Raw genomic sequence first — 23,401 nt, 5'->3', positions numbered from 1 at the left:
TGTTACTGTGTAATTATTCTGTATCAGTGAAGTCCTTTTTTTGTATATCATCTTTACTATAAGGTTTTGAATTATTCAAAGGCAGTGAGGAGAGCTGGGACCATGGAACAATAATGGCCTCCGATCATGTGTGCATTTAAAAAAAACATCTGTGTGGTCAAGTGTAGCCTGAGTAGTTACATTAACAAACAAAGTAGCCCCTAATCTTGCAGATGTTTGTAATCTGTTTGCAGAGATGAAAGATAAATCATTTAGAACTGGATTTATGCAGATGGCTTCCTTTTATTATAACTAATGCATGACTTATAAATCTATTCCAAATTACTGATAATACGTGGTTGTATTTACTTGGCAAAAGAAGAAAGAACTGTGAAATATTTGTTAGAGCAGTGTTTTAATTTTTGTTGAACAATTGCGCACAATTAGTTATGATTGTGTATTTTACAAGGCACTTGAAGCTCTTCAGCAGAGGACCCCATTAGTACAGTGTAATTTGATGTTTATTTTGGTTGGTCATCAATAGTACTTTGAATTTTCCAATACCTAAATTATGCTGAAGCATGTGTCTCTAGCATTTGTTTTTCAAAAAAATATATTAAAGCTGGTACTGGAGAACAGTTAAGTATTACCTTGCTTTGACTACTCAAGGAGTGCATTTCAACCATGTAACTATGTGAGGGTGCTGAGCTGCAATTGGATTTCTCCACACGTGGACAGATAACTGGAGACTTTGGACTATTGCATTACGTGGCAGAGATTGGCTACATAATAACATTGATTCATGGGAGGTGAAGATAAATGAAGGTATTTGTATCTGTTATTACCAAATAACAGGGCAGTATTGTTTTGGTAGGTTCAGATTTTTGTTCCCTCATTTACCCCTGACATTCCCTACAACTCCATCCAAAAAAATATACAGGATGGCCTCCAGCCTTTTTTATCACTGCATGAGTTTGTTGATCTATTTTCCATGTTGATTCAACAACTACTTGCATTTGAATGATGCCTCCAGCTTAATAAATAAACTCAAGGCACTGCATTTGATATGATGAGCTGCACAAGGAGTACTAAAGCTGGATAGCAGGTGGGCTTCAAAAGTACCTTCAAGAGGGAGAGACAGAGAGGTGATGAAGGGAATTCCAGAGCTTCTATATTCCAGAGAGTTTCATATTTATTATAAACCCAGTAAGATGTTTTGGTCTTCCCCTTTTCCTTTTTCCATCAGCATGCCAAGATACTGCCTAATGTGGAATGTCTAGGATTGTTCTGTTGATGTGTCTGTGTCTTACTAGTGGGCAGTTGTCCAGTTCTTTGCCTGACCGCTTTATAGAGCTTGCTATTAAAAGCGAGAATTTCAGGAATTCTTGAACTTTTTGTTCCTGAGTTCTTCATCACATCAGCTGCATGCAAAAGGTCAGAATAGAAAAGCAAACAAGTTGCACAAAACTTTAAGGTATGTGGAAAGATTGGCATTCATGTTATGATTTGTCAAAACTAGGCAATGGTAATGATTTGTTTATGGTTGAAATATTCGCTAAGAAGTCCATTTCAATGTGGGTACCCTGGATTTTTCGATCAGTCAACTTCAGAAAGTGTCCCCAGAGAATTCTGCAAAATGTGATGGAAGATTACTTTAGAGGATGCTCTTGGGATTTTTTTTCTCAGTTAGAGGAAGAATGATAATCATCTGTGGTTTCTATGTTTGCACAGCAAAAGGAGAGACAGTTTAATGTTGCTTCTATATTACAAAGCCTAGGCAAATAATCAGAGGGAAATAAGTTCGTAAATAGTGATTGGGAGATTTAAATTCCATGGATTAAGTGGGTCTGGTATTACAAAGCATTTGTCAGTACTGGGGTGCCATATAACTAATGGATTCTCATTCAGTATTGCCCTTCAGGAAAGAAATGGGTCATCCATCATTGGTATTGTCTACATGTGACTCCAGATCCACAGCAATGTGAGTGGCTCATTAATGGCCTCCCAACTTCACCAGATGAATGTCCCTGCTGTCACTTCCCCTGTCAGTTTTCAATCTCTTGCATCAGGAGGTGAGATGGTGCAGTGGGAAGCAATGGCCTGGTGATAACATCATTGGACTGTTAAAGCAGAAACCCAAGTAATGTTCTGGGGCACCGGGATTTGAAACCCACCACGACAGAAGGTGGATTGTGAATTCAATAGAAATCTGGAATTAAGAGTCTAATGATGACTATGAATCATCCAGAAAAACCCATCGGGTTCATTAGTAGCATTTAGGGTAGGAAACTGCCATCTCTCCCTGGTCTGGCCTCCATGTAACTCCAGATCAACAGCAGTGTGGTTGACTTTTAACAGTCCTGTGGGTTATTAGGGATGGGCAATAAATGCTGGCTGAGCCAATGACATCCTCATCCTCATTTTAAAAATAAAAGAGATGGAGGATTGGGTAATTGTGACTCCTGGCTCATGAGAAAGTGTTTCTTAAACAGCAATTGTTATTGGTTAGTGAGATTAGATTAGATTCCCTACAGTATGGAAACAGGCCCATTGAACCAACAAGTCTACACCAACCCTCCAAAGAATAACCCACCCAGACCCATTCCCCTACCCTATATTTATCCCTGACTAATGCACATATCACTATGGCCAATTCACCTGATCTGCACATCTTTGGATTGTGGGAGGAAACCGGAGTACCCAGAGGAAATCCACGCAGACATGGGGAGAATGTGTAAACTCCACACAGACAATCTCCCAAGGTTGGAATCGAACCTGAGACCCTGGCGCTGTGAGGCAGCAGTGCTAACCACTGAGCCACTGTGCCACCCGTGTAGTGGTTACAGAAACTACTGAAGAAGCTTAATGGAGTGGTATAGAACCTCATCTCTTTCAGTAATTCATTTCCTTTCCATTCAAGTCAAATCACCACCTTGTTTCCATGTGTGATTTTAATCTTGCACTAAATGAAACTCAGTGTCTCTGTTAAAAACTTCTTGTCACCATGTTGTGCCAACAACTGCTCCCTATCCATAGAAACAAATTATGTTTACCAGACATTAGAATGTCAAATGTTCTGTTAATCTGACCATCTTCTTTGGGCTTGTGTGTTTTTTTATTATTATTTTCAGTTTCCAAGGCCACTGAGGTACCTACATAAGCTGGCAACAAATGATAAACCACTGGAGTATATCACTTGATGTTGCTTGGAAACTTCTGTTCTTTAGATTATGTGACACAAACATGTGGTCTCTAGGCAATTACAGAATGTAAAAAGCAAGCCTTGGTATACAAGGGATGATGGTGATGACATGAATTGGAATCTTGCTCTCAGTACTATGGGTCCCAGCTGGGTAATACCATTTGTTACGGATCAGACCAGACTTCCTCAAAGCATTTCAGGTGAGTAGCCCAGGCCCTAACTTTGCTAGTTGTTTTTTAAACAGGTGGAATGTGGATATTCCAGGAGGGATGCAGTTGGTCAAACCACATAATTTTACACAAAACAAAATTAATTTACAAGCTTAACAAATGAAACACAAACAAAAGAGAACAGAATACTGAACAACTTAGGCTGTCCGAAAACCCAACAGATCATCCCAACTTAATGATGCTGTTCCAAATACTTACAACAATCCCCATAAACACAGGGTCTTACAGGAGAGATATCAGAGAGAGGGTCAGCATGGACCTGCTTCTTTGGGTCCAACAGCTTTTACAACTGCCTGACTGTTCTCACTGAACAGCCAGACTGCCAAAAACCAGAGAAAAACTGAGCTGGGAGAACTGGCCATTCCCCTTTTGCTGAACAAGTTTTTTTTTAAACCTTGAAAGCCTTTTTCATGAGGCAGTATTTGTTAGCTATAATCAAACTGGCCCGAAAAACAATCTAAACCCAGACTTTTCGGAGTCTGTGTCTTTTACAACCTCTCTGAAAGAAAATAAAAACCAAGGACACCACAACCTTGTTAAAGGAGCAGCATCATCACACATTTCATGCACCTTTCTGCTGTGTGTCTTGCATTGTAATACATTGCCTGCATGCAAAGTGCCTCCATTATAGAGTCAGAAAATACACTGAAAAAATCCAAGGCACCAAAGGTTCAATTATTTCACTGTACTGCTGGGGTTGTTTGTCTGTACAGAGTTGCAGTGGTGCAAGCACACTTAATGTCACCACTAGCCACTGCATTTTTCTGCCAGAGATTCAGAGCAGGCTTCTCCTCAGGAGAGAAACAGGAATGAATTATCAGAAGGCAGGTTGTTTGAATCTCCCAGGCCATTTAATAACAGAATTAACCTCAGTTATACTTTTGGCATGACACCTTGTCTCCACACCTTACATGCCCTATTGCAGGCAACTCTCTCAGAACAGCTGCTGTCCTGCTATGCACCACAGACACATTATTTATGCATGTGAATTATCAGCGGTGAACCCAATGTACAGAGTGTAAGATTCCCTAAGCTAACCGCCCTTCAGTGTGGAAATAAATCTTCCATGCAGGAAGTAAACCTGCTAGAGTCTGATAAAAATTGAAAGAGTTGCCAAAGCTATGAATCAGAAACAAAAACAGAAATTGCAGGAAAAGCTCAGCAGATCTGGCAGCATCTGTGAAGAGAATTCAGAGTTGACCGGACCTGAAACTCTGAATTCTTTGCACAACCTTTCCAGCAGTTTCTGTTTTTGTTTCTGCTAGAGTCTGATACTTACTGTCCAAATAAATGGAAAGGAGCTTTAATAGGTACTTTAATAGATTTGATCTCATTGAATAGATTTTATTAAATAGGACTTGCATCCCTTCACATGAGCAGTCACAACAGTTTGAACAGAAACTGTCGCATTGCCTGTCAAACAAATGCACTGTCCTATCACGTCATCCTTGCAAGGTAGGATGCAGGAGCAGTTAGGCCAATGTACCATTTGTCTTCCTTTGTGGCAAGCGGAATAAAAAAAAACTCTTGCTGTAGTTGTATTGAACGATCGTGAGACTGCACCTAGAGTATTGTGTGCAGATTTGGTGGTCTCACCTAATATAGGTTATGCTTCCCATAGAAGGAGTGCAACAAAGATTTGGCGGATTGTCCTGTAATGATGGGATTGCCCTCTATTGGAGAGGTTGACAAGACTAGGTCAATATTCTTCAGAGGAGAAAGTGAGGACTGCAGATGCTGGAGATCAGAGTCAAAAAGTGTGGTGCTGGAAAAGCACAGCCGGTCAGGCAGTATCCAAGGAGCAGGCAAGTCAACGTTTTGAGCATAAGCCCTTCATCAGGAATGTGGGGGGAGGGGCACGTTCTCTTGCCTGTAGGGGTGGGGGTGCGGTCTAAGGTGTACACATTTCCGAATAAGAGCTGTGCCGTTTATGATATAGATGAGAAAGACATTCTTTACTGATATCATGATACTATGGCTTTAAGTGGTTTATTTTGCTCTGTTTTTTTTCTATGAGGTGAGAGGTTGAGATAGAGGTTACAAGGGGTCTATTCCAAACCAGTAAAATAAACAGCTTGTGAGGTTTCTTTTCAAGTTGACACAATCAAAGTAACATGAATGGGTTGAGTCAGACTTCCACAAAACCAGGGCTTTAGTTGAGTTTTCAGTAGTTGTTGTGGTTTTGAAGCTGCCATAGATCTCTCCCTGCTACAGCAAAACCATCATGTTCTGTCTCTCTGCCAGGATTTTCTCTTAATGTTGTTTCCTCCTGGACTGGAGAAACATTGCATGTGAGACAATCTATTTTTCTGAATTTGCCTTTGCCAAGGGTGTGGTTGTGGGATGTTACTATGTTGGAATAGTTGCTGTGTAGCAATTAAATAATCTATTATTCTGTTAAGTTTTTCAGTAGAGTTAAAAGTTAGACCAATTATTATTTATTTTGTTTGTCTTTTAACTTGAAGTTAAGAATAAAGTATGATTTGCCTAAAGTTTAGTAGTGTAACTCTCATGTTAAACCGAATTACATCTGGAACACTGCACCTTACATTTGCCTTTGAATGATAAAAGCTTGCGTCTAGGCTATCTCCTTGATATATTTGCAGGTGGGTTGTCCTAGTCCATAACACTGGAAGGATGATAAGTCTTGTAGTTCCAAGAATGCTGTGAAAGCTCAGTTTTCAAGTATAGTAAAGTCAGAGATTGATAGTTTCTGGATTTTAGAAACTTCAGGGAGAGGGGATAGGCAGAAAAAAGACGTTGAAGTAGTAAATCAGGATCTAACTAAACAGCCGAGCAGAGGACCAAATAGCCTGTTCCTGCTTCCTTTCATGGATTGTTCAAGTGCAAACTCAGGGACTCAACTCCCATCATTCAAGGAGATTCTGAAGGAGAGCATTTATTTGGGTTCGTCTGTGGTTCCATGCTGTGAACAATAACAGCAGCACTCGCAAAGTGCATGGGTTGGAGTGCAGCGCTGGTTCTTCAACGTGTAATATTTGCAGGTTTGGCTGGTTGCCCTGTATCAGATCGCTGTATGATTTCTTCTTGGCGTCTTAAGTTTCTTACAAGTTCTACAGTTACTTGAAGTCCTCCAACTCTTAATAGATTTTTGTTGATGCAGAGAATCAAAGCAAATGGATGAGCCAGGGAACACTTGTTCCAGTAAAAGCCAAAATAAATGTAGCCATTATATGACCTACACGTACCCATTTCAAATTCAGTTTGTTGTCAGTGCTAGTTTTTAGTTTATGAGCAGTTTATATGGGTGCATTAATGTTCGTTTGTCTTTCAACATTTGAGTTTTCAGAAATTAAGATGAATGGCATTTTAATGGCTTTGTTCCTTGTGCGTTGAAAGGAAAGCAACGTTAGTCAGTGCCATGATGACATTTTGAGACAGTGCCCTAATTGCTTTATCTTTTTGTTGGACTGTCAATGCTTGTCAAGGTGAGGTATGAGGGAAAGGAATTTTCATTTCCATTTTTGTTTCTCTTCTCATACAGTGCAGGGTCAGCTGTTGTGCTGGTTAAGCTTGAATCAAATGATCCACTTCAGCCCCAGTCTGAGAATGATCTGTTCCATTGCACCAGCTTGCCACTTCTTTCCCTTTCACAACTTTGAGGTGGGAGTGCCAGAGATTTCAAAGATAAGCCAAGCTGTGGGTCAGCTTGGCTTTCGGAGATATAACTTGAGACTGAAACATAGTCAATAAAAGTTTGCGGAGTGAAAATATTAATTTTGGTAACCATTTGTTGCGTTTGTGCACAGGAAATTGTGTTGGTCACAGATTGCGGAATGGTATGTGACAATTCCTGATGTGCTTATGAACACAAATGTTCTGGAAACCTTTCTTGCAGGATCAGAATGTGGATGTTTTGTTTCTGGTTTCTCACTTACTTGTCTTTTTCCATTTCAAATATACCTTTCTGGCTCGGTCTTTCCCATCACTCTCGCCATCCTCTGGCAAATGACCAAGAAGGGTGACATTTTCCTTTGTTAATTCATTGGATTTGAGAATTTTTTGCCCCTTGCTGATTCCCCTTTAAATTGAGTGGCTTTCTTGGCCACTTCAGAGAACAATTAAAAGCCAAATGCATTAAAGTGTTGCTGGAGCCATATGTAGGCCAGACCAGTAAGAAAGGCAGAATTTTTTCCCTGATGGTCATGAGTGAACAAATGGGTTTTTACAACAATTGATAAGCGTTGCTTGGTTACTATTATTGAGATTAGCCATGTTGCTGTGATGAGCTTTGAACTCATGTCTCTGGAGCACAGCCGAGGTGTTTGGATTTCTTAACCATTGAGAGTACTTCCCCATCGCGATTTTCCCCCATATGCCATTATCATTCATAAAATGCCACAAGAAAGGAACAAGAATGTTTTCCTTTCTGTACAAAGGTAACTCTCACTGTTACACTATCAACCCCATTAGCACAGCTGAAACCACATATGGCAGTCTAGGTTATGGATATAAATCTAAAGAGTCAGAAGATTTTATGATATTGAGTTTTTAGTCTGGTTCTCTGAATTTTGAAATCAAACCCACTTTTGCTACCTTCTGTCTGAAATTCAACCTGGCTCTGGGAACAAACTATTTGCCTCTGAATAACTTGATTAAATAGCAACAGAACCAACTAAACTTTTATTCCTGTGGAGAATGATTGCATAATTCTGAGATGCAGAGGGGTATAGACAGTCAAATGCATAAGCCACAAAATATGAGTATATTGGAAGGCACAACAGTTGACCAAGAAGGCTAATCCTTTATTCGGAGAAGAATTGAAAATAACATCCTTACTTTTATGCTTCAGTTAGACAAGGCATTGGTGAGGCCACATCTTGAATACTGTGTGCAGTTTTGGCTTTAGAGGAAGGATGTTGGAGGTGGTTCAAAGGAGTTTATTAGATTAATAACTAAAATGATTGGGTTGTCTAATAGGAAATAATTGGACAGGCTGGGCTTGTTTTCACTGGAGTTTGGAAATGTAAGCAGTGATTTCATTGTAGTTTATAAGCTGCTGAATAGTCTTGTCACTGTAGACATGGAAATGATTTATACTTGACTTAGTGAGTCCAGAGCTAGGGGAGGCAGTCAGTAGAACTTGGTGCTGGTGCTTATTTTCATGGCTGACTGAGGATAAGACACGCCTTCAGTATTGAGCTTTTGAATGAACTGCTCTCCAAACACTCTATGTTGAGTGATGCCCACTTCCCATCTGTAGACAAAATTCCTCCTCACTGAATGGTTATATATGCTTCGTAACACAAGCTGAATATACTTCATCTGGTGCCAATGAAGTCTAACATCTTCAGAGCATTAAACAGTCCTGTTGGGTGAAAGTGATCTCCACCACAGTGTGAAATGAGCATGCAGTCATTTGGCAATTTGTTATCCATCGCACCACATTTTATTTTCCAAGGCATGGTGACTCAATGGTTAGCACTGCTGGCTCACAGCACCAGGGACCTGTGTTCGAATCCATCCTGAGACGACTGTCTGTTTGCACATTCTCCCTGTGTCTGCATGGGTTTCGTCTGGGTGCTCTGGTTTCCTCTCATAGTCCAAAGATGTGCAAGTTAGGTGGATTGGCCATTCTAAATTGCCCAAAGAGCCCAGGGATGTGCAGGCTGGGTGGATTAGCCATAGGAAATGCAGGGTTACAGGGATAGGGTATGGGGCTGTGTCTGGGCGGGAGGCTGTTTGAAGGGACGGTATGGGCTCAAGGGGCTAAATGGCCTGTTTCCACACTGTAGGGGTTCTATGATTGACTTGGAAAATGTTATCAAGTTCTTAAAGGTTTCAAACTACTTAAAAGCAAAAGGAAAACTGGAAAACAAGTCTCCAATCAGATATTGATCATTATTTTATGAATGCCAGTGGAAAGAGAATTGGCGACAATAAAAAAATTCTGGATCAGTGGTGCTGGAAGAGCACAGCAATTCAGGCAGCATCCGAGGAGCTTCGAAATCGACGTTTCGGGCAAAAACCCTTCATCAGGAATAAAGGCAGAGAGCCTGAAGTGTGGAGAGATAAGCTAGAGGAGGGTGGGGGTGGGGATAGAGTTGCATAGAGTACAATAGGTCAGTGGGGAAGGAGATGAAGGTGATAGGTCAGGGAGGAGAGGGTGGAGTGGATAGGTGGAAAAGGAGCTGGGCAGGTCGGACAAGTCCGGACAAGTCAAGGGGGACAGTGTTGCTGGAGGTTAGGAACTAGGATGAGGTGGGGGAAGGGGAAATGAGGAAGCTGTTGAAATCCACTTTGATGCCCTGGGGTTGAAGTGTTCCGAGGAATTCTTCCTCCAGGCGTCTGGTGGTGAGGGAGCGGCGGTGAAGGAGGCCCAGCACCTCCATATCCTCGACAGAGTGGGAGGGGGAGTTGAAATGTTGAGCCACTGGGCGATGTGGTTGATTGGTGCGGGTGTCTCGGAGATGTTCCCTAAAGCGCTCTGCTAGGAGGCGCCCAGTCTCCCCAATGTAGAGGAGACCGCATCGGGAGCAACGGATACAATAAATGATATTAGTGGATGTGCAGGTAAAACCTTGATGGATGTGGAAGGCTCCTTTAGGGCCTTGGATGGAGGTGAGGGAGGAGGTGTGGGCACAGGTTTTACAGTTCCTGCGGTGGCAGGGGAAAGTGCCAGGATGGGAGGGTGGGTCGTAGGTGGGGCGTGGACCTGACCAGGTAGTCACGGAGGGAACGGTCTTTGCGGAAGGCGGAGAGGGGTGGGGAGGGAAATATATCCCTGGTGATGGAGTCTGTTTGGAGGTGGCGGAAATGTCGGCGGATGATTTGGTTTTTGCGAAGGTTGGTAGGGTGGAAGGTGAGCACCAGGGGCGTTCTGTTCTTGTTACGGTTGGAGGGGTGGGGTCTGAGGGCGGAGGTGCGGGATGTGGATGAGATGCGGTGGAGAGCATCTTTAACCACGTGGGAAGGGAAATTGCGGTCTCTAAAGAAGGAGGCCATCTGGTGTGTTCTATGGTGAAACTGCTCCTCCTGGGAGCAGATATGGCGGAGGCGGAGGAATTGGGAATACGGGATGGCATTTTTGCAAGAGGTAGAGTGGGAAGAGGTGTAATCCAGGTAGCTGTGGGAGTCGGTAGGTTTGTAGAAAATGTCAGTGTCAAGTCGGTCGTGTGTAGAAAATGTCAGTCATCATCTCCCAGACCATACAGAACCTCTTCACCTCAGGAGATCTCCCACCCACAGCTTCCAACCTCATAGTCCGGGAATCCCGCACTGCCCGGTTCTACCTCCTTCCCAAGATCCACAAGCCTGACCACCCTGGCCGACCCATTGTCTCAGCATGCTCCTGCCCCACTGAACTCATCTCTACCTACCTCGACACTGTTCTATCCCCCCTCATCCAGGAACTCCCCACATACGTTCGAGACACCACCCACGCCCTCCACCTGCTCCAAGACTTCCATTTCCCCGGCCCCCAACGCCTCATCTTCACCATGGATATCCAATCCCTCTACACCTCCATCCGCCATGACCAGGGCCTCCAAGCCCTCCGTTTCTTCCTCTCCAGACGTTCCCAACAGTACCCCTGCACCGACACTCTCATTCGTTTGGCCGAACTGGTCCTTACCCTTAACAATTTCTCCTTTGAATCCTCCCACTTCCTCCAGACCAAAGGGGTAGCCATGGGCACACGTATGGGCCCCAGCTATGCCTGTCTCTTTGTTGGCTACGTAGAGCAGTTGATCTTCCGTAATTACACCGGCACCACTCCCCACCTCTTCCTCCGCTACATTGATCACTGCATTGGCGCCACCTCGTGCTCCCGCGAGGAGGTTGAGCAATTCATCAACTTCACCAACACATTCCACCCTGACCTTAAATTTACCTGGACCATCTCTGACACCTCCCTCCCCTTCCTGGACCTCTCCATCTCCATTAATGATGAACAACTTGACACTGACATTTTCTACAAACCCACCGACTCCCACAGCTACCTGGATTACAACTCTTCCCACCCTACCTCTTGCAAAAATGCCATCCCGTATTCCCAATTCCTCCTCCTCCGCCGTATCTGCTCCCAGGAGGAGCAGTTCCACCAAAGAACACACCAGATGGCCTCCTTCTTTAGAGACCGCAATTTCCCTTCCCACGTGGTTAAAGATGCCCTCCAATGCATCTCGTCCACATCCCGCATCTCCGCCCTCCGACCCCACCCCTCCAACCGTAACAAGAACAGAACGCCCTGGTGCTCACCTTCCACCCTACCAACCTTCGCATAAACCAAATCATCCGCCGACATTTCCGCCACCTCCAAACAGACCCCACCACCAGGGATATATTTCCCTCCCCACCCCTCTCCGCCTTCCGCAAAGACCGTTCCCTCCGTGACTACCTGGTCAGGTCCACGCCCCCCTACGACGCACCCTCCCATCCTGGCACTTTCCCCTGCCACCGCAGGAACTGTAAAACCTGTGCCCACACCTCCTCCCTCACCTCCATCCAAGGCCCTAAAGGAGCCTTCCACATCCATCAAAGTTTTACCTGCACATCCACTAATATCATTTATTGTATCCGTTGCTCCCGATGCGGTCTCCTCTACATTGGGGAGACTGGGCGCCTCCTAGCAGAGTGCTTTAGGGAACATCTCCAAGACACCCGCACCAATCAACCAAACCACCCCGTGGCTCAACATTTCAACTCCCCCTCCCACTCTGCCGAGGATATGGAGGTGCTGGGCCTCCTCCACCGCCGCTCCCTCACCACCAGACGCCTGGAGGAAGAATGCCTCATCTTCCGCCTCGGAACACTTCAACCCCAGGGCATCAAATTGGATTTCAACAGCTTCCTCATTTCCCCTTCCCCCACCTCATCCTAGTTCCTAACCTCCAGCAACACTGTCCCCCTTGACTTGTCCGGACTTGTCCAACCTGCCCAGCTCCTTTTCCACCTATCCACTCCACTCTCTCCTCCCTGACCTATCACCTTCATCTCCTCCCCCACTGACCTATTGTACTCTATGCTACTCTATCCCCACCCCCACCCTCCTCTAGCTTATCTCTCCACGCTTCAGGCTCTCTGCCTTTATTCCTGATGAAGGGCTTTTGCCCGAAATGTCGATTTCGAAGCTCCTCGGATGCTGCCTGAATTGCTGTGCTGTTCCAGCACCACTGATCCAGAATCTGGTTTCCAGCATCTGCAGTCATTGTTTTTATCTACAATAAAAAAATTGCCTACCCATTTGCCATTATCCTTTTCTGCATGACTGCTTTAGTCTAATTGCACCCCTTTGCAGTAGAGCAATGATGTATTCATTGTCGGTTCACAATCGTTCACAAACAGAGTTTTCAATTTTTGATATTTAGTTTTTTACATTCTGTGGTACCACTTGTGACAAAGTGATAGACGGACTTGCCTAGCATCTATCAGCAGAAGTCTAAGGTGCAAGACCCTTCTGATTTGTTTATGATCTGAATTCTTTCAGTGAGGAACCACATGAAGACAATCAGTCTAAGGCTGTCCTGCATCATAAGTCTTCTCTTGCCAATGGCTCAGGAAGTTTCAGGTGAGCAACTTAGCTGTGTAGTCCCAGTAGTTCCTGATTGATATACTCAGTGTATAATTCAATGGGAGGGACTTCCAGGCCATCCCAGGGAAGAGAAAGGATAGATTAACTCTGCTTCAAGAATCAGCACTGTTATTCTCATTAGGAATACATCAAAAAGACGTACATGTGAAAAAAAGTGAAGTACAAGAGACCACCCAGTGTCATCTCCCAAGTAGCTAACAATTTGTGGATGGGAGAAATTGGAAAAAAAGAAACAAAACAGGCTTTGTTTATTTTTACGACCAACCTGGTTGTTGGCATTATATTGCCTCTGTGGGATTGTCTTTATATCCTTTAAGCAACAGATGGGAAATTAATTTTCGATTCTAAATCTAAGCAGGTTTCAGAAGAGGCAATGAATGTGAAGAAGAGAAATATGAGAGAGAAATTACTAAAGCTGAAAGGAAATCCGTAGTACTGCAGCTCAGTAGCTTTCAAGAACCCATTTAATGGACATAATTTGCTGCTTTTAATTGTTATGGTTTTGCCACACTGTGATCACTTCTGTACATGGCCCATGAATGGAAATTTCACACCTCAGACTTGTCTAATGTTTACTTCCATACAAACATTATTCAGTACATTTCAGCCCTGTGTTTTGTAATTTTTGATCTTTGTCTCTTGGCTCAGCATTGTTTATCTTTGCGTCTGACTATGACTAGAATAATGGGTCAAGCTCATATTGGCTGTTCCAAGTCTGTTCTCATTCTCCAATCTAATGGTCTCTGAAAAGCAGGTTGTTGAATTGGTTCCAATTTATGCAGAATTTTGGGTTGTTTTTTTGTCAATGACCTCTCCAAACTGTGTTGAGATTGACCCGATTTCACTGTGTCTTCTAACTGTCGTCACAGGCTCCACTTGCATTATTGCAATCAATCTGGCTGATTTTCCTCTGCACCCACTTAACAGAGTCAGAAGAAGTGTCACTAAGATTAAAAATGATGTTTGGAAAGCAATTAGAGTTACAGTATGAAGCACGAATTCTCATCCACTGTTTATCACTTTAATGTTTCTTGACCCTTACTTGGGCGCATGTAAAGAACTAACAATGTTGTTATCATCTAGCCCTTTGATTCCAGTGAAAATAGCTAAGTGTAAATTGTACCTAGTCTAGGTGCAGACTACTAGCCAGAGTAGAGAAAATCTGTGTTGTTGGCAATGGATGGTTTATGTATTGAGAGATGAATGTTGGTGATGCATCATCTTCACAGTCAAAGCCAACAGTCTATCTCTGTCTATTCTACTCTGTCTGTCCGAAGGCACCATTGGCCAATATTTTCATCAGTTAAAGCCAACTGTCTATCTCTGTCAGTTCTGCTGGGTCTGTCAGCGGACACCATTGGCCAACAACATTGGGTTATTGCAAGGTGTCTGGATAAATATGTCTTAACGCTGATCATTGGCTACACATTCTTTTGGCTACCCCAACAGTGAGTCAATTCAGTTGTAGAGAGATTGTGATGCACATTTAGCTCTCACCAGGGCACTTGAAGATTAACTTTTGCATTAATTTAACATTAGGTTGGAGTTGCTAGAGGAGATATAAGTGTTCATTCCTTAGCTTTCAATTAATCACGTACTTTTAGCTAATCAAGTACGGGAGAAATGCAAGGACAGAGTAATAATGGACAGTAGCTTGAAGAGCTGCATTTTGGTAGGAATGCATGTGGAGAGGCAATATAAAGGGTAAAATATAACATGGCTCAGTGTATACAGATCATTGAAGCTGGTAGAACGAGTTGAGAAAATTGTTTAAAAGGTCAGAGAAATAAGAAGGGCTGATAAAATGAAAACAAAAGAAAAGCTGTGATGGGGAGAGAGAGAAGAGGGCAAAGAGAAGGAGGCTAGTTGCTTTGGAAGAGAGATGCATTACAGACAAAGAGAGATTTAGCAACCTTCCTAATTAAATAGAGCTATTGGCAACAAGTATGCTTTATAATTAGAGGTCTATTATGCAAAAGAACCAAAGAACTGTGGATTCTGGACATCAGAAACTAATGGAAAGACTCATTAGCTATGGCAGCATCTGTGGAAAGAAATTAAAGTTAATGTTTTGGGTTTGGTGACCCTTCGTCCGAAAGGATTGTAGCTAGAAAAATGTTAGGATATATGCTGAAGACGGCCCGGAGGGATGGAGAGGAATAAACAATCAGTAGAGGCAGAGCCCACAGAGGGAGAACAGCAGTTGGATAGACAAAGGAATGGGTATAGGTCAGGCTAGGGGAATCAATAGCTGCTAATGGGGACCATCAGTGGCTGACAATGGAAGGCTTGTGGTAGCAGCCCATGTGACGACAAGGCCTGATGGGGTTGGGGTAAGAATGTGGAAGAAGGTGTTCATGCCCTAAAGTTATTCATTTTGATATTGAGTCCTGAAGGCTGCAGCGTACCCAAGCAGAACACAAGCTACTGTTCTTCCAGTTTGCACTGAGCTTGAATGGAGCATTGCAGCAAGCCTGAGTCAGAGAGATTGGCCGGGGAACGGGGTGCTGTGTTGAAGTGGCAGGCAACTGGAAGCTGAGGGTCATTTTGTGGGCAGAATGTAGGTGTTCCTCAAAGCACTGTCCCAGTCTGCATTTCCTCTCCCCAGTGTAGAGCAGGCCACATTGTGAGCAGTGAATATAATAGATGAGATTGAATGAAGTGCAGGTAAATCACTGTTCATCTGGAAGGTGTGTCTAGTGCCTTGGATAGTGAGGAGAGAAGAAATAAAAAGCAGGTGCTGGTTTGGCCTCAAGTGGTGTGTTGCATCTAATAACGAGCATGTATTTTAGGTTGTAAAGGAGTTGGAAGAGGTGCAGTTTTCCGAATGGTTCCAGCATTGAGGATTTAAGTTTGATGGGTAAGCAAGAGAGAAAAGTTTTTTTTTCTGCAGCAAGTGATCCCAGTTTAGAATGCACTGCCTGAGAGTATAGTGGAGATGTATTCAATTGTAGCTTGTAAAAGGGAATTGGGAATGCACCTAAAGGAAAGAAATGTGAAGGGCTACAGGGAAAGGACAAGGAAGTGGGATATACTGTTTTCCTGTTGCAAAGAGTTTGCATTGATGGGCCAATTTCTTCTCCTGTGCTATAAACATTCTATGACTCTAGGACAAAATATGCTTAAAAGAGTTGATTTGCTTGATACAATTTAAGTCCACCTTTGTAATTGATATAGATGATAATTGCAGAGGGCACCATTTTTTTAAGGTAGGCAGCTGACACTAAGGAAGGCCCTCATGTGGTGAAGAGGTAGCATCCCTATCCCTAACCTGAGAGACCTGGGTTCAAGTCCCACCTCATCCAGTGTTGCTTATTAGCTGATTAGAAAAATAGATTAAAATAAACAAAAAGTGCTGAGACTTCAGGGCTCTCATGGTGCAGTGGTTACCTCTGAGCCAAGAAACCCAGGTGGAAGTCCCACCTGCTCCAGAGGTGTGAAATAATATCTCAGGACAGGTTGATTCCAAAATATCTAAATGCTGAGCCATGTTAGAGTTTGAGTGTAGTTACACATACAGTTCTGTAGTATTTACAACTACTTGGATCTGATAAACTGCCTTAGCCACTGCTGATAAGAATCACAACAGGAGGAAGCACAGAATTGGTCAGATGATTCCCACAGACCAGTTAGCTTGATAGAAAGCAGAACAGCCTTCAGGTGATTGCAGTTTGCAGCTAATTAGAGCGAGGTGGCTCTGTCAGTGAGGGCAGAATGTCAACACCTGGCTTCATGTGGTTGCTCTAAGCTTCAAACAGAGCTGCAAGTCCAGAGTGTTTCTGATAATTGAATGGCACAAAAATCCCACTGATCCTGGGTCTTAATTAAATTTAGGTTAAAAAATCGCACAACGCCAGATTATAGTCTAACAGGTTTATTTGGAAGTACAAGCTTTCAGAACACTGTTCCTTCATCAGGTAGCTAGCAAAGCAGGATCATAGGACACCATCATGGTTTAAATCTAGGTGTCAGAGACAAGGCAAAAACTGAACATGCAGGAGAATCTCGATGGGTCTGGCAGTATTTGTAGAGATTAAAGTAGAGTTAATGTTTCAAATCCAGGGACCTTCTATCAGAACAGGATGAAGGGTCACTGGACTTGAAACATTAACTCTGCTTTTCACTCATAGGTGTGACCAGAGCATTCAAATTTCACTGTCCCTTTCTGTTTTTAATCCAGATTTGCAGTTTCCGCAGTCCTTTGTTCTTATTTCAGAGATGAAAATTCAACTTGATGCTTGTGTTTCAATTTACATCGAGAATTTGCTCAATTTTTCTTCATCTGTGTAATCTCTCACTTCCAAAGCTTTTGCCCAACATTCCTCTCTACTTCAATCTCTGTGTCTTCCCTCATCCCATCACAGCCTTTTTTTGTATTATCAGTGCTTCTTATTTCTCCAAACTTCCTTCTTCTACCTAAGCTGTAAATCTATCCCGCTACCTTGCACCTTCTGAAGTAACTCCACAGAGGCCTTATCCGGCCACTAAGTCACCTTTTATTTCCATATGAACACCCTTGACTACAGTACTGCCTCATTCAGAGTTAGCTATCAGGGTGCCAGTATCTCTGACACTCAACATTTTTATGTCAGCCAGGGCTCTCTGACTGAGCCACATTAACAGCTGCAATCAGGGAATTCACTTTTATAACGCCCAGCTAGTTGACCTTGTTACAATCAATACACTTGAGTTGAGATTCAATGCAAAGTTGCATGACTAAAATGCACTATTTCCTGGAATCTCAAAACTTGTTAAAATGTCTGGAGAAATTCATTCCCACGGTACTTGACTAACTTAAGGTTTACCAGGGCAAGGCTGCGCCACCAATGCTGTGTTTACTATTTGAACATTATAGAGGTTGTACAAGCTAGGATACCTGCCTTCCCTCAGGGATCAGCATTCCTTGCAAAGTGCTGCCCTCCATAAACAAATTCGTCTCTTTAGTTCTCTGACTCTTTCTTCCTGTCTAACCTGATCAGTTTTTGTAAATCTTAGCATGGTGCCACCTAATGTTTACTCCCAGAATTACCTGGTATTCAGACAGTGATCTCTCTGCTCAGAGAGTCATGGAGATGTACAGAATGGAAACAGACCCTTTGATCTAACTCATCCATGCCGACCAAATACTCCAACCTAACCTAGTCCCATTTGCCAGCACCTGGCCCATATCCCTCCAAACCCTTCCTATTCATATACCCATCCAGATACCTTTTAAATGCTGCAATTGTACCAGGCTCCATCACTCCCTCTGGCAGCTCATTCCATACGCGTACAACTCTTTGCATGAAAAGGTTGCCCTTTAGGTCCTTTTTATATCTTTCAGCTGTCACCCTAAACCTATGACCTCTAGTTCTGCACTCTCCTACCCCAGAGACAAGACTTTTTCTATTTACCCTATCCATGACCCTCATTATTTTATAAAACTCTATAAGGTCACCCTTAGCCTCCGATGCTCCAGGGAAAACAGCCATAGCCTCTTCAACCTCTCCCTATAGCTGACATCCTCCAACCTTGGCAACAACCTTGTAAATTTTTTCTGAACCCTTTCAAGTTTCACAACATGCTTCTGATAGGAAGGAGACCAGAATTCCATGCGATATCCCAAAAATGGCCTAACCAATGTCCTGAACAGCTGCAACATGATCTCCCATCTCCTGTACTCAATACTCTGACCAATAAAGGAAAGCATACCAAACGCCTTCTTTACTATCCTATCTACCTGCGACTCTACTTTCAAGGAACTATAAACCTGCACTCCAAGGTCTCTTTGTTCAGCAACACTCCCTAGGACTTTACCATGAAGTGTGTAAGTCCAGCTCTGATCTGGCTTTCCAAAATGGAACACGTCACATTTATCTAAATTAAACTCTATCTGCCACCCCTCAGCCCATTGGCCCATCTGATCAATATCCTGTTGTAATCTGAGGTAACCTTCGCTGTCCACTATATCTCCAATTTTGATGTCATCTACAAACCTGACTATACCTCTTATACTCACATCCAAATCATTTATATAAATAACAAAAAGTATTGAACCCAGCACCAACCCTTGGCACTCCACTGGTCATAGGCCTCCAGTCTGAAAAGCAACCCTCCACCACCACCACCACCCTCTGTCTTCTACCTTTGAGAAAGTTCTGTATCCAAATGACTAGTTCTCCCTGTATTCCATGAGATCTAACCTTGCTAATAAGTCTCCTATGGGGACCCTTGTTGAACGCCTTACTGAAGTGATTATAGATCACGTCCACTGCTCTGCCCACATCAATCCTCTTTATTACTTCTTCAAAAAAATGTAATCAAGTTTGTGAGACATGATTTCCCATGCACAAAGCCATGTTGACTATCCCTAATCAGTCCATGCCTTTCCAAATAAATGTAAGTCCTGTTCCTTAGGATTCTCTCCAACAACCTATCTGCCACCAACATCAGGCTCACCAGTCTATAGTTCCCTGGCTTTTCCTTACCCCTTTCTTAAATAGTGTTGCCACGTTAGCCAACCTCCAGTCTTCTGGCATCTCACCTGTGACTATCGATGCCATAAGTATCTTGATTTAGCTCAGCTGTCTGGATGGTTGGCTTGCAAAGCAGAGTGATGCCAACAGTGTGGGTCCAAACCCCACACCAGCTGAGATTACCATGAAGGACGCTCCTTCTCAATGTCTCCCCTCAGCTGAGGCATTGTGACCCTCAGGTTAAATCACTATCAGTCATCTCCCTGTAATGAAAGAGCAGCCCCATGGTCTGGTAAGACTCTGGTGACACAATGCCTTTTAATATGCCCACCTTTATTGACAGCTAAATCTAAGTGGTAGAGAGAATTTAAACAGTAATTTCCCAAGTTGCCAGTTTTATTGCATGTGGGGATAAGTTTAGTATGTAAAAGAGACTGGTAAAAGGAACATTGAACTGAGTCCTAAAAAAGCGTTCATTTCTGCAATTGAAAGGCTTGTCTTTCGCTGCTTATTTATGTACAAAGGTTTATATTTATTCTGTGTCGCTATCTGGGATTTTCTTGCATTCACAGCTGCAGCTCTGATGTAGAGCTGTGACTTTCCCCTCCTCCTTGTCGAGAGCCAGGAGAAACATTATGTTTATTTTTAGGATTTATCATTTTTCTCAGCCAATCCAAATCCTTGTTAAATCAAGCCTGTCATTAAATGCCTTTTTAATAAATAAAATAATTTTTATTTTTCCATTTCCCAACTGTGTGGGGCATGATTCCTGCATGTTAAACTGTAAATCTGCCTGTATTTATGACCATGTCCTGAAAATAAGGTGCAAGTTCACCTTTGACTCACCGATGATAAAAAGGAATTACCAGAAATCAAAAGTTGTATGTGATTTTTAATCTGTTGATTTATTTTAGCCAATTATTAGATAAATCAATAAACATTAGATTACAGACCATGATAGGATTTTCTCTCAAATCACTCCAGAACAAAGCCTAATATTCTCTCAACCTTTATCATGGGTGAACTATTTTGTTTTTATCTTGCCAATAACAAGATATTGTTCAGTTTGTAATTTTCAATATAAATAGTACTGTTTATATTGCATTAATCTTTGGGGTTTGACGCACTAAAGGATTCACTGCTCTATTTCACTTCCCTGCAAAGCTGTAGATAGTAGCTTAGTGAGAACATTGGCCAACTAATCCAGAGACCTGAACTAATATCTGGAGATAGGAATATAAGTCCCATCATGTCAGATCAAAAAATTCAAATTCAGTTAATAAATCTAGAACGACTTATTAGTCTCATTAGTAATGACCATGAAACTGCCAGATTTTAATTAAAAATCTCTTGAGTTTACCAATGCCTTTCAGGGAAAGAAATCTGCCATCCTTACCCAGACCAGCTTACACATGACTCTAGATCTGTAGCACTGAGGTTGCCTATAGGCAAGTGTCTGAGATGACAGAGCAATTATATTAAACCACCACAGAGGTGGAGCAGATGGAAGCCTGTGATTCATGAAGATGTCTCACCACTGTGTTCTCCAGACCAAATAAGAATGGGCAATACATTCTACCCTTGTTTAAGAAAAGTGAGTTTTCTTAAAACTCTTTTGCATTGGAACTAATGAAAGTCCACACTCAAACCGCAGTTGTCAGTTTTATTCTTGATTTTATTTTGTTCAGGTAAGGTACTGACTGACATGAATCGCCATTCATTGTATGCCTTTGATATCTCTGTACAATATAGAACACTTTATACCTTTCCGTAAGTTTCAAATCCAAATGCAGCCAGTAAAACCTGGAAGCTTCCTCTTAATGACATTAGTTGTCATAAATTTAAACTCATGACCGCCGCCCGATATTTTAGTCAGTCGTGTAAAGGAGCTGTGCCTCACTTGTGCCTTTGATGCTGATTCGCTCCTTGCCTCATGTTGTGCTGGACTGTCTACTGATGCACGAAGCAATCTTCAAAACATCTCGTCATTCTGGTTGGGACACTGTCAGGTATTTCCTATCAAAATCACTCTGGGAAACCTCATGGCATTTTTTGTGGACAGCTGTCTGCGTGCCCTGCATATATTTGATTGCAGAAATTGTTCTGCTTGGCATAGGTAAGGAAAATAAAATGTAAACATGAGATTTTAGTAAGGGTGCAGACAAAGAAAGCAGTGAGTGTATGGGCTATTTGACTGAATTCTGTAGTGCAATGGTTAAAAGTTATATCTGAGAATCATTTGTTGTTCATAACTAAAATAAAATGGCATGTTTAAGCGTGGGAAAAGCTCACTTTTCTCCTCCTATTTCTGGAAAAAGGGTATGAAACATTTGTAGCTTGATCAGAATAAAGCCTTACTTCAGACACAATGTATCTTACTGCAGTTATACTAATGTAAAAACCCAATGGCCCAAGTACATTGGAGATGGGAGTGAATCATGGATTTTCACAAGAAAGAAGGCACATCTGGATTGTTTTAGAAGCTCAGTCACAAGTGGGTCATTTGACTCATTCTGTATGTTTCAGAAGGACTCCAGTGTTTGAACGAAGTCACAGAAAAGCAGACCTTCTCCGCTGCAGGTAAAAGAAGTCTGAAACTGAATTGTATCCATGCTAAGCTTGAGGTTTCCATTCCCTTTACAGAACAATCCATGTGTCTCTATGGATTAAATCTTCATGAACACAAAATTTACCTATGTTACATGATCTATGAAACAGAACATGCTCTCTAAGTACATATTAATCATGTCTGCTGTTGGTATGCTAATTCTAGTTTAGTTTCATAGTGGCATAAAGCATGCTCTGAGGCACTTAATAGGAAACACAGACTCTGACCAGGAAGTTCCTGTTTAAAAAGGAACTGAACTGTGTCTCTATAATAATAAGTTGATTGAATCTTTTAAGTGTGATCAAGCTGGGTGTTGATAGGCATGCAAGCTTCACTTATACATTGTCACCAGCTCTAACTGCAATTGAAATTAAATGTTATGTGTTTCTAAAGAATCATGATGGCATTTGAACTATTAAGTATCTCAAATCTGTCCACAGGAAGCAGTTCTGCTTAGCTTTCAGTTCTTTGATGTAGCGGCTGCTTTACAGCACCATGAGCCTGATTCTGCTGTCACTGGAGAATGAACAGCTTTCATTTATTATATATACACTTGCTCTATTGAATGTTGCATAGCTTACAACAATCAGAGAGACAGAAATGTGCAGCACCCGCTACAGAGAATCTAGGCAAATGTGAACAGGTTAAATAATTGTATGTCTCTGCCAGCAATGTATCTGAAGAATCTTTACTGTTGCAGGGAATGAGGGAACTTTCCCAGTCAGAGGGAGTTGGTTTTTGGTGCAAAGTAAGGATTAAATCACCTATTAATAATGGTGTGTAGAAATACTAAAACTATTTTGGTTGTTTCTAGGTTTCACCTGTGCGCATTTGAAGATGAGTGGTTAACCCCCGTGCATATGTTGGGTAAGTATACTAACGGGCAGAGTCAACATGGTTTCGTGAAAGGGAACTCAGTTTGACTAATTTGTCAGAGTTCTTTTAAGGAAATGTTAAGCAATGCATAAGTGAGCAAATCAATGTATTGTACTTAGATTTCCAGATGATATTTAACCAAGTGCCACATCAAAGGTCTTTACATAAAATAAGAGTTCATGAAGGAGAGGGTAACCTGTTAGTGTGGCTGGAGGATTGATTGGCTAACAGGAACCAGAGGGAAAACATAAATGGATCAATTTGGGTTTGTAGGTGTTATGTGTTTGCCACAGGGCCCCATATTGGAGCCTCAATTGTTTTAATTTATATCAATGACTAAGAGTAAAAAAAGTAAATGTATGCTTTTCAGATTTGCTAGAAAAATCAAAAAGTTGTAAAGAGGAGAAAGAGTCTGCAAAGGGTTAAACTGATGTTAATTGAGCAGGCAAAAAACTTTGGCAAATGGAATACAATTTGGAGAAATGTGAACCTGCCTAA

General features: G+C 42.3%; 1 protein-coding gene across 6 annotated transcripts in view; it reads left to right on the top strand.

The window, feature by feature from the left end:
• The window catches only part of LOC122562032 (myocardin-like), a 672,873-nt gene that overhangs the window by 92,329 nt on the left and 557,143 nt on the right, over nucleotides 1-23,401 (top strand). For 4 of the 6 annotated variants that reach the window (XM_088000479.1, XM_088000474.1, XM_043714469.2 and 1 more), the window contains exon 2: nucleotides 22,842-22,894. The exons of 1 other annotated variant lie outside the window; for it this stretch is intronic. The gene's annotated coding sequence lies outside the window, so the exon portion shown is untranslated. Of the gene's footprint in view, nucleotides 1-12,859; nucleotides 12,941-22,841; nucleotides 22,895-23,401 lie in introns of all 6 variants that reach the window. One more of the 6 variants, XM_088000475.1, reaches the window with a different exon arrangement.

This window comes from Chiloscyllium plagiosum, unplaced genomic scaffold, assembly GCF_037043375.1.
Source record: "Chiloscyllium plagiosum isolate Xiang-an unplaced genomic scaffold, Cpla_swu_hap1 HiC_scaffold_25, whole genome shotgun sequence".
NCBI classification, from domain to species: Eukaryota; Metazoa; Chordata; class Chondrichthyes; order Orectolobiformes; family Hemiscylliidae; genus Chiloscyllium; species Chiloscyllium plagiosum.
This window is presented reverse-complemented; position numbering and strand designations above follow the sequence as displayed.